This window comes from Ptychodera flava, chromosome 19, assembly GCF_041260155.1.
Source record: "Ptychodera flava strain L36383 chromosome 19, AS_Pfla_20210202, whole genome shotgun sequence".
Taxonomy (NCBI): domain Eukaryota; kingdom Metazoa; phylum Hemichordata; class Enteropneusta; family Ptychoderidae; genus Ptychodera; species Ptychodera flava.
The window spans coordinates 14,707,236-14,719,744 of record NC_091946.1 but is presented as its reverse complement, the minus strand read 5'-3'; positions in this window follow the sequence as shown (position 1 = coordinate 14,719,744).

Sequence of the window (12,509 nt, the reverse complement as noted above, 5' to 3'; positions counted from 1 at the left end):
GTAACTTAGCCGTTGATGTGGCACAATTTAAATTTGTTTATCACATCGGCACCATCTTGAGATAATCACGGATGCCGTAAAATGATCATCTGCATACGGCTATCTGCCAAGTGTCAGATCAAATATTTGAAATTGGCAACGGTTGTGATTGTATACATTGTATCGTTCACATGGGAGATGTGGGTTAAACGCCGCTGTTCATTGCTGGTTGAATCGCAGGTCGACCGGTGTTAAATAACTGATGTTAAGCCTCCTGTATGCGAACGAACAATTCAATACCTATATATATATATATATATATATATATATATATATATATATATATATATATATATATATATATATATATATATATATATATATATATATATATATATATATATATATAGATAGATAGATAGATAGATAGATGAGAGAGAGAGAGAGAGATAGATAGATAGATAGATAGATAGATAGATAGATAGATAGATAGATAGATAGATAGATAGATAGATAGATATGCAGGGGATCATTTTACGGCATCCATGATTATCTCAAGATAGTGCCGATGTGATATATATATATATATAATATATATATATATATATATATATATATATATATATATATATATATATATATATATATATATATATATATATATATATATATATTTAAGTACCAATTCAATATATTTAAGTACCAATATGATTTAAGTACCAATTCAATTACGGGATTATGTAAAAGAAATACCAGTTATCAGACAGATAACATGCACATCTAATTTTTTCAAAAGTATTGGTGTATGTCCCATAGGTACAGTGATTTTAGTATACTGTAAAATAGTCTCCGATTCAGATATCTCTTAGACTGCCACGAGAAAAACGTCAGTGAACTTGGTGGTGATTCTTCAAACATGCGATCTTAGTTAAAACGACAGAACATGTGTTGTTACGTATTTCCTTAGTTGCTTGTAAGCGACAGTACAACGCGACAAAATTTTGAACTGACTGTCTAAACGTTGCTAGCTAGTTTAAAAATAACGATAGTTTATTAAAGTCAAAATGTGGCTTTACCCCGACGCAGCGGCCGTTTGGAATCTGTAAAACATTTCCACCTTGACGTCGTACAATATAACCACAAAGGTAAAAACTGTACTCCTTTTCTAATTAACACGATTGGAACTAATTTGGGAAAATTGGATGAGAGTAATTATTACGAAAATATAACGAAATCGAAATTTTTACAGCTGAAATTTTACAAAATGATAGAATAGTGTAAATTTGAAATATTGTTCTCATCGGACAAAACAACGAAAACACAACGATTATTGCATACCTCTTTCATCGGATTCATTTTTATGAAAATAAGTTCATTTTTGTGTAAATGTACTGAAGAAACGAGGCAAAATGCTTAAAATTTCTCTAATTGACGAATTTTGAGTCAGGGCACTTTTGAAATGCCCCTGACTTTTTCATGAATTTAAGGCTTCATAAACATAAATTGAGTCAGGGCACATTTTAAAAGACCCTGACTGACTTAACTGTAAATCAATCGAAAAGCTTCATTTTGGTCGAGGAAAAATGACAAACTGACATTATTACTAGTGTTTCAGTAATGAAGAAACTACAGACAAACTCTCATATTTTCATCCAAATGTGAATATTGTTCATATGTTTTGAACAAAATTGCATTAGATACTATCATGCACTGATTCTTACTCATAAGATTTCAACAGCATCGCAAATTGTGTATAAAATTTTAAAGATGGTAAGCAAATATGGTGTAAAATTAGAGAAATTTCTAAAATTCTTGAGAAATTCTGCCAATCCAATTATCCCAATTTAGTTCCAATCGTGTTAATTAGAGATATTCAAAAATGTCGTCAAACTCGGTCTATTATCAGACTATCTGTTATACGATTCTAGTCTTTAGAGTACACAATAATTATTTCAATACGCCGAGATCATTTGAAGTTAAAATTTAGCGCTGCAAGTAACATAAGTATCGACATAACTCTCCAAAAATTCCGAAGCGTATTGTTAAACTTCAGGCTATACAGCGAACATCGTTCGCCCGAGTCTAATGTGTAACAGCAATCTAGCCATCAATTTGATCTGAATTTTCAGCTAACCAAAGGAATGTGGCATATGACGTAGGATTGTTGCTCAATGGAATTTACGAGGTGTTTTCAGTTTGCTTAGGAAATCGCTAGGCAGACTCGATAAATCAAACAAGTATGCCGATAAGCCCCAAACGGTTAAAAATAGCTGATCCTATGCCAAATGATAAAAATATTAATAATATGACTTTTTTCTAAAAATTAGATATACTGACGCGTAAATTATGAAAGCATGCAATCAAATTTTTCTTAACGTTAACGTTTTTGCATACGGTGTGTGCGCTCCTCGATGCGTGCTTGGTTGCCATGGTCCTTTGTTGGATAAGATACAATTTTATGACCTTCGAAAATAGAAAATAAACCTTTTGAATCACACTGTAAGTGTCATTATTGATATTTAAGAGAATACATTTAACAGTTAAGACTTACAAACAAAGATATACAAAGACAATGGCCAGCATATCACGATTCTCGATTGTGACACACAGACAGTCATGCTGACAAGGAATGCGTTATTTAGTATATGTATGCCTGCTGATGATATGTATGTTAAGCCTCTTACCTTACTCTTTGCTGAAGTACAGAATGTTATGAAATGCAATGCGAAATTTACTGCACTTCCTTCGTCGAGTCACAGCGTATCATTTAAAGAGAATAGCGCTGGTCCACTTAGCTTACACGAGTCGCGTCGACACAAGAAGACACTGTTACACAAAGAAACGCGTCGGGCCGTGTATACTCGTATTCCATCACATGCATGGGGGTCACACGTCGAGGTTCTGCATCGCATGACATGCAAGGACCCCACAACGCGACTTGTCGAGAAATTGTTTGAGATTAAGTTTGTCTGCAGTCGATACAGCCACGAGCAATACTCGCCCTGGTTGCTCGGCTGCGATATCGATTATACAGGGTTCCAACTTTCGTAACAACGTGGAAAGCGCGCTATACAACGAACATCGTTCGCTGAGTCTAATGTGTAACAGTAATATGGTTCACTTCGGGTCAAGTTAGGTCGACTCGCGTTACTTTTCTCAGTATTTGTTCTTGCATACGCTGTTTACTCAACTCATCGTCGTTATGAACGTGTTTACATTGAAAAGTACAAGCAAGTACATCTCGAGTTAATCAAAGAGGAATAAGGCTCATCAAATATTGTTTCCGGTTACACGACTTATCTTATTTGCAAACACCCGAACCTAATTGTCTTTTGCTAATTTTACGCAATTTTTTTGCAAAATTTGCTGTTTTTGATGGGTTAAACCCAATCGAATGGAATGAAAGAAGTTTCCGACCGACCGACCGACCCTATTTTTGAAAATATGTTAACATTCACAAAATAAGTTTGTTCGACCTAAACGAGGAAGACAGCGAGCGTAAACCGCGGCGGTAATAAAGTGATGCCACTTATCAAAACGACGCGTCATTTAAAGTTCTGGCATTTTAGGGTTGTAAAATTTCAGAGATACATTATGTAATTTAAGAACCCTTTTGGGGATTTCAGTAATCTGTTGCAAAAATGAACAATGAACACCCAGTATAAACAAAACCGAAGGTAAGCTTTCGAAGAATCGGTGGAATTGGTACGGAATTACATTTCTCTGCTGGTAAACCGTATAAATGGATTTAAGCTTTCAGATAGCACATCAAAACATCGCCAGCAAAATCTTCTTATTTTGTTTTACGAAAGAGGTTTTCGCTGGCACATTAGTATACACCACACGTAGCTTTAAGACATGAAACTTATCACAGTTGGGGCTTCTTGGACCAATTATCGTGGAGACGAGAGGCACTCTTCGATGTTTATAACAAGCTCCTGTGACGTAATTACAAAGCTGCGCATGCGTATTATTGATATCAAGCAAATCGTTCGTTTCACACTTGAGCCCAACATGCAGGTTTCACGTTATGGTTGGAAAGTACTTGAAATTGTGTCCAGCTGTTCAATAAATCTCTATATGCATTTACAAGGTTGTCAAATATTGTTTTCGGATTTATACAAACTCCTAACGTCGACTTGGCTGGCTACCTTTGGAATGCATTCATCGGAGAGAGATGATCTCTTGTGGGTACCAAAATGCATTTCACTCAAGTTTATCTCCATTTCAAACATCAATGTCAAACAGCTGTTAGAAGTGTTGCCTTCAACGTATGAATTTGACATCCCTCGCTTGGATGCGTCACCGAACCTTTTATTTCTTTAAAAATAAAATACCGTGTCTGCCTGAAAAATACTCGTCATCAGGTCGGTTTTATCTCACTCTTTTAATGTTCTGTAATAATTAAGGTTGTAACTTTTTTAAAAAGCACGTTAAAACTGAAAGAGTCAGTGATTTATATCCGCTGTGCATGCAAGTTGTGTTAATGAGACATTTACATGACATACTGCCACCTACGGTGTGCCGTAATGGCCATTATTTCAAGAAAATTATCTTTAATTGGGGCAGCTGTCACTTTGAGGGTACATATAGGATACTTCATCGGTGACATTCGTCGAACCGTCTCATATTTTTAGAATACATATGAAACATGCCGCGTGGGTCATCATCCGTGCCACGAGTATAGCCTGTAAATTTTGTGTGGACTGATACAAAAAAAAACTTATGGAATGAAAAGGTTCATTAGCATGCCATCGCGCAAGTTCAAAACTATTAACAGCCAGATGTGAGTCTTCTCCAACCAGCTGTCTTGCCCTCTGAGATAATTCCCACACAGTAAATACCACTGGTATTTTCATGCTGTGTTTTTCTACAGTACCTCCAGCAAAGACCGTCAAAAATCTTCCGGCAGTATTTTTAATGTCCGTAGAAAGTAACAATACGAAAAAGTATGGGTTGCGTCAATACGTATTTTGTGAGCGGTAGGCCAGACACGCTTTCATTGAAACAGCTATTACCTTGATTTTTCACTGTTGAAACATTCGTCGGATTATTTCAGGCTGTTCATCATATCTCCAAGGACATCATCAATGAGAAACTGGCAATGCGAAAGTGTATCGATCAGAGTTGTCTACTCGTTATTACTCGTCGGCTCAGACTTGAAGTTTAAGTGTAACCCTCCGACCGACTTACAGAGAACTATGCTTTGAGTACCTGTCGCTCATTGGATGAATCGATTTTGTATGAACATGAACAAAATACCCTGCACACCACTATCCATCTAATTACACAAAGTGGAAGTGCCATCTCATGACTGGTTTTCTCAAGAGAACTTGAACAGAGAGGTTGCATTAATCTGTTTGTAATCCCAATTTAATAAAAGACGCTTAAGATCACACTAACGCATGAAATTAGTACGCGTTAACCGAGCGCATATTCCATACGGTAATATTTCATTAATTTGAAGATCCTAAAATTCATTCTGAATTTCCTCCTCGGGTCACGCATCTTATATTATGCGCGAAGTAAAGTTCGCGCCTCGCGCTTGAACACTGCAATCTGTCAGCGCTTGCCCCAAGCCACTCAGATGTAGCCAAACTGACCCAGGGACGCAGTGCGATATGCGAATACGTATAGCTGGCACGAGGCCTGCTAGAAACCTGTAGTATCGGCAGGCACAGCGACTGTTTAAAGTCTAACAGTAAGGCTGCTCGGCGAGATTGCCCACTTTTCCGAGCAAAATGCAAAGAAAGTGGAAATATACTCTTCCAAACCTGATTCATGGATCTGGTAATTATGAAATTCACCAATCGATACACTTGGCTCTCTATATTATCTGAGAGGCGATTCCACAGGAAGAGCGACCAATGGAGCGTATTGCTCGATGGAAATCAATTAAAACTTGAATCGAAGCGTAGCTGTAGGGTTCAATCACAACCACAATCACCTGTTTCCCTGACAATGAGTGACATTATATTTTTCCGGGAGTACTCATCATGTTCATGGCCGACCTGCCTTAATCTTTGCAAGCGGTAAAGATAGCAATTTTCTACCGCTTTGTCACAGACGTCACTGCTCACGGTTGCAATTAGTCTGAAAATTGTTGTGTCATCATGGAGTATAAGTAACACATTTCATCATAATTTTATATTGTATACATTGATATATACCTATCTCACCTACCTACGTACATAGCTACACTCATACTTACATGCAAACATACATACATACTATAAATATATATATATATATATATATATATATATATATATATATATATATATATATATATATATATATATATATATATATATATATATATATATATATTATATATGAGATGAAGTATTGACACACGCATAGTGATCTGGTCGTTTCTGTGTATTGCATTTAATGTTAACTCAACGTTTCGTCCTAAAAGTAGGACTTCATCAGGTGGCGCAGATGGATCACTTTCAATATATATATATATATATATATATATATATATATATATAATATATATATATATATATATATATATATATATATATATATATATATATATATATATATATATATGCACATACTATGTGCATATTATGTAAGTACTGTTTAAGTTTGTACATTGGTACGTGTATTCATAGTATTAGGTACGTATACGTATTACTGTCATAACTGTAACTGTCAATGGATCGGGAGAAAAACAGCTAATAGAGACACATTTGCAGACGCACGCCAGATCTTTTTCAAAATTTACATGTAAACCGTTTTTAAATGAGGCACATGAATTGGGTACCTAACGCATGTACATATTTTCTCAGTATTTAATGAACAAGTTGTACGTGTCACACATTGCATTGATACCTATCTTCTCTTCAGTATCCTTGCTTCATTCAATTTTTTCTTTAATCTGCATTCAATCTACACAAAATCCCTGATAGCATCTCATCTCTCGTTATTAAATGTCCGGCTGGCCCACATCGCACGTCTATACACATTAGTAAACTTGCGAGTCGGATTTCCTAGAAGAATGGGCTTCCCCGATAAATCTTAATGGATCGCTTCCCAGTATGTCAATCTGAAAAGCGGATATCTCCCTGGATGCATAGGCATTTGTTTAAATGAAATGAACGGAATATATTTAGAACTGTGGGTGGAAATATGTAAAAAGGGAATGTGTCAAATTTTTTACCATACAGTGCCAGGAAACGTACTGGCCTTGATTACTTTTCGTTTACAGTATGTATAACAAGTGTAGCTAAATCAGAAACATATATATTTGATGGGCATATTTAGACCAATATATTCATTATTTTACTTGGTTACAAAATATGGTTACTTTAAGTTTCACTGGCACAGGGGTCCATCACTTTCCATTTTCGGTACATACTCCAATCATTGTATCCAGTTTGCTTTGTAGATGTTGACTTTTTGGATAACATTTTCTTCTCTCTTGACAATGTAGAAAAGTCGATAACGTATTATCAGGTTTAAAAGTGATGGTTGTCGGACACGTACTGCTTTGAGTGTTATCGATTGTACAGTCACTTTATCAAAAGCCAAAGTTGAAAACATGACATTGATCTTGGTATACGACCCTGATGACATCTATGCGAGGATATCTCATCTTAACAGGGTTGTAATTTTTATATTCAGGGGTCCATTGAAGGCAGCTGTGCACGCTAAAGTTTATCAAATGCGAACCGAAATGAATTATAGCGACGTCTGTGGACTGTAATGATTTTAGGATCTTTCGATAATTTATGGAAGTGAACTTTCTACCAGTGTTACAATTTCAATGTGACAGCTTGGCGCACGTTCGTTGAATTATAGGATATGATGACGACTTCAAAGAGACACTTTTTGAACGAAAGGTCATGTGTGGAAGACAGACAGACAGACAGACAGGCAAACAAACAGACAGTATCTTGCGACAACAGTTGAATGTAATGCTTTTACGAATATCCTACCACGGAGAAAGTAATGTTTGCCAAATAATCGGTTTACAAACTTTGAAATGAGATTATTTGACTGCATCACAATTTCAACTACAAATTGCATTTGACATCTCCATGAACACGGTTGAATGCGTCCGGTAACGATTCATTTCAAATCCTCAGGGATCCTTCAATACTATTTTTTATAGTGCACACACATTGTGTAATAAAATAATGAATGGAAGCTGTTGGAAACTTTTATTTATAGCTGTCCCGACAGTTTTCAATAAAATTTGTCGCGTGTACATCGTTAAAAAGTAATTTAGGTGCCGATTACATTCAAAAGTTCAGACCTGAAACTGGGTGGAAAACTATTATGATAATATATCTTTGTTCGCATGGACATATCAAGCGTTACAAAAGGTGTTTTGAAAGTGAGAATTCCTGATGCAAAATTTGAGAGATTTAGTCATATTTGTGACCGCTGACGAGAATGAGGAAATATTTAACAACAACCGTACGCCTCGTTATTAGCTTTTCGTTGTAACGAACAACCTATTGCTGGCGGCATGATACTTTCGAAATTTGCACAAAGGATGACGCTGTGGTGGTCGATATACCCCGAAAATGAGTCTGGTGTGAAGTCATGAACAAATGCGATATGTTCATGAACAAATGTGTTGACTGTACTTCGAGAAAGATGAACTTTTCGCAACGTGAATATCAAAACAATTTGACCACGATATAGCGACGTCTTATAGGTTTGGATGCAAAACGTTAATGACGTGCAGAATAAGTAACTTGATTTCATTGAATTCGAATTGATTAAGGCGTCACGGTCTTGACCGAATGCCGGAAATTCATCTAATTGTGGATCTGCGCAGCTGTTTGCGCCTGTCTATCACTAAATCACTGTTTCACCTATTGATGAAATGATTTAAGAGTATTGGTATGGCATTCTGATACCGACCTTCGTCTTCAATGGGTGTGATATTTATTAAAGGCCCGCGCTACTTTTGGTGAATCGGGCTTGGCATACAATGGTGACCTTGAGGATATGCTCATCATACTTGAATCCCTTGAATTGTTTAGAAAAGGCATATAAAGAAACCTTCATCATTAATTTTACTCTCTGAAGTTTGATCGACAGATGACAAATCCAAAGATTCATTTTCTCCTAAGAATGAACAATAAAACATAGGGTGAAGCATTTGGAGAAGCGAGCATACTAGCAACACGCTAATCGTTCGTGATTTTATGGTACACTTGAAGATCTTCATTTAAGCAATAATCAGTGTTTGTCTGGGGTGCCTTTCACTTGAAGATCTTCATTTAAGCAATAATCAGTGTTTGTCTGGGCTGCCTTTCATGATGACGAAATACAAATAGACCGCCTTGGATAGCTGAATCGTCCGGCAGCTTTTTGCACGGACCTACTGTTGTTACGTATAACACGTTTATTTGTGAGTCTATGACCATAAGCATTGATTTCATCCCTGAAAGGAACAACAAGTTGACTTTGTTTATGCGATTGTGTTCCTAAAAAATAAACAATAAAAGTATCAATGTGTTTGAATACATATTTGATGTTTAATTGAAAATACATGCTGAAAACCGTTTCTCTTAATTAGGCGATCTTTCCAGTGTACTATTGAAAACGGCTGTTGAATTATATTTCCCTGCGTTTGTCTCGAAGGCATGCGTTGCATCTATTAAACAGTCTGTGCAGTCAATCGATCTCGAGTTGTCTAGCTATTTGAATCGTAACGAACACCCCGATTGATCATGTCTGAGGGGAAAATACGAGTGTTTGAATTTTCACCACGAAAGCCTATACAAGTAAACTTAGTACAAGAAAAGGAGAGTGAAACACCGATATTGCACAACGCTCGGCATTGTAGCCCACGGCCTAAGGTCATCCTAATTGGTCCGATCAGGCAAAGACACGCACACTCTCAACAGCAAATCGTAGTATTTCTTCTTCGCAACGAAAATTGCCCATTGAAATCAATAGAACCGCGGGGGCTTTAAGGCATAGGTTGTAACAAGTGGATCGTATTTTATCCAAAACAGTGATTTATAACTACAGGTGAGGTAAACCTGAATGTAAGATGTCTTCATACTTTGATGAGTGTACTGATCTGTGAAGAAGTCTTTATGGCTGCAATGAATAATAAATAACATACCTCTTTCTTCTTCGCGAAAGGTGTGTTCGGGTTCTGCAAGTGATCAACCTCCGGGTCCAACAGACTGTTGCCTTAAAATTGCTTGTGTCTCTTTCAGAGAGAAAGCAAATCTGTTTTAGCGACAGTCGCCGCAACCAGCTCCATGTCACATGTCTTATGCACTCGGTTATATTCATAGTCGACAAATATGCCATTCCATTTGACGAATTTACATACTCATTCCGAGAAAGTGCATCTCAAATTGATAAAATTAACATGTTTAATGTTTAAATTAGAGTTCAAGGTTACGTGGCACACAGTTTAATGCCTGTGGATTCGCTAAACTCAATTTAACTCAATACTTCTTATTAAGTATTCAGGGATAAACGTTTTCTTGGGCTTCGTGTTCCGTTAAGGTTCAAAGTAAGATGTATTCATTGACACGTGCATGCATTTGAAATGAAGGCCACCAATTCATTTGTATATTTGATATGCACAATATGCGCCGGATATGTTGGCGTGTAACAGATTTTCCTTGTACTTATTCGCATTTCCTACATTTCAATTTGAATTCTTTCCGACAAGGGAAACCGCCTCCATTACTTCGGAGCTTGGCGTTTTTGGCGCCGAGAGTTTGGAGTAAGTTACGTTCTGTAACTATTCTGCACTGTATGATGTCTTTATTTTGTTTATTCATATGCAAAATTACTGAAATGCTCGCAATGTATATTGAGGTGATGTGTGCAAGCATATTTAGCGTATTTGGACCGAGTATCCCGGTTATAGCATGTAGCTTTTTTAGGGGTCCGTGAAACTTCGGATTGTTATAATTGTTCATGCCATCCCTAAATTTCTCCGTCAATAGTTTTTTAGGAAGGGTTGTATAATAACTACGTAGCTCTAATTGGCGAGCGAACTGAAATATTTACATATGATCTTTGCATAAATATAGTATTCATGAATGTTCTCATACAATTTTGAACATTAGAACAAGTAGCATGCAGCGGCAACTCGCAACAGTTACTTTTGATTATGTTTTATTACCGATAAACTGTCACGAACACGCATGCGCAAAATCTTCATAATGCAACACTTTAGGCATCTAGAGGTAACTGTTCCTCAGGAACAGATATTCGGATTTTAAAGTTTGTACGGTACTTTACTTGTCTGCTGCTTCTTTCAACTCATTTTGAAGCTTGTTGAGCAAATGATGTGTCCACGATCTTGTTTTATTGAAAAGCAAAAATGTATTTTAATACGGGGATAACGGGGCCATTTTGAATTATTTCAAATATCGGTAAATTACAAGTAATCTGTTTCTTTTGTATCAGAATTTGCGCGGTGACCCCTGATTTGTTTATCATGGACAAGTATGGTCTTAAAATTTCAATGAGCAAAGTCTGAACACAAGTGTAGAACTTTTCGTTTCAAGTAGCGAACGTCCTCAATAAAGGGTATATTTATGTACATAATTGCGATCATGATTACTGCATAGCGAATTCACTGATGAGCAATTTAGTGCCCCGTGGAGTCTGCCTATATAGGTACTAGTACAAGACATTAACATTGTCAGAACGAGTTCGCAAATAAATAGAGCAACGATCTGGATACGTGCAATTTGGTCCAAACAATATGACCCAAGGGTGATGAACCTAATATCTGTATCTGTAGCGGCCATAACTATCTACCCCGTGAACGAGAGATTGAAAGTGACATCTTTCGATTGAAATACTGCTGTGCTTAATATGCCAATCAGTGTAACAATATAGAGAAGAATATCCACGTTCAATATTTAAGGTAAATGTGATCGCGTCTCTGGGTAATTTACAACTGACGAATGCAAGTTGAACTTGTTAGTGCTGAAACTATTACCTTTGTGGATTTACTTAAGATATTGCGAGTGATTTTCATAGGAGCAATCATGCCTTCTGTGAAATTTTCATTTCAATAAATGCGTTGGAGTATTTAAATGCACTTATTGGGTGTCCTTGACCCGAGTATTAACTGTATATTAGATTATAGAGTTATTTGATTATTATATCAAAACAAAAAATGATGTTGCTCAAGTTTATATTGCAAGCCGTCTATCCTATACGTAAATGTAGATCCATTATTCATCTCATGGTTAGCTGTGTACCGCTTCTAGAAAGTAGGAACTAGAGTTGAACTGCTATAAACACCTCAAAGTCACGGACACTAAACACAACAACACGTGTAGAAATTACAGTCAATTTGTAACGTTCATGATTGCGAAGGATGGACATATCACAACTACTGCTTATGAGGTAGACTGACTGTTTTATATCAGCAGACCACACAAAAATAGCATTATTGAAGTATAATAGGCTTACAACTGATGCGCTACCAAAATGCCTTATTTGGCATCCTCAATTTCAATGTTGAAAGGTTTAGTTCAGGCATATACCAGCGCGTTTCATGGTCATCT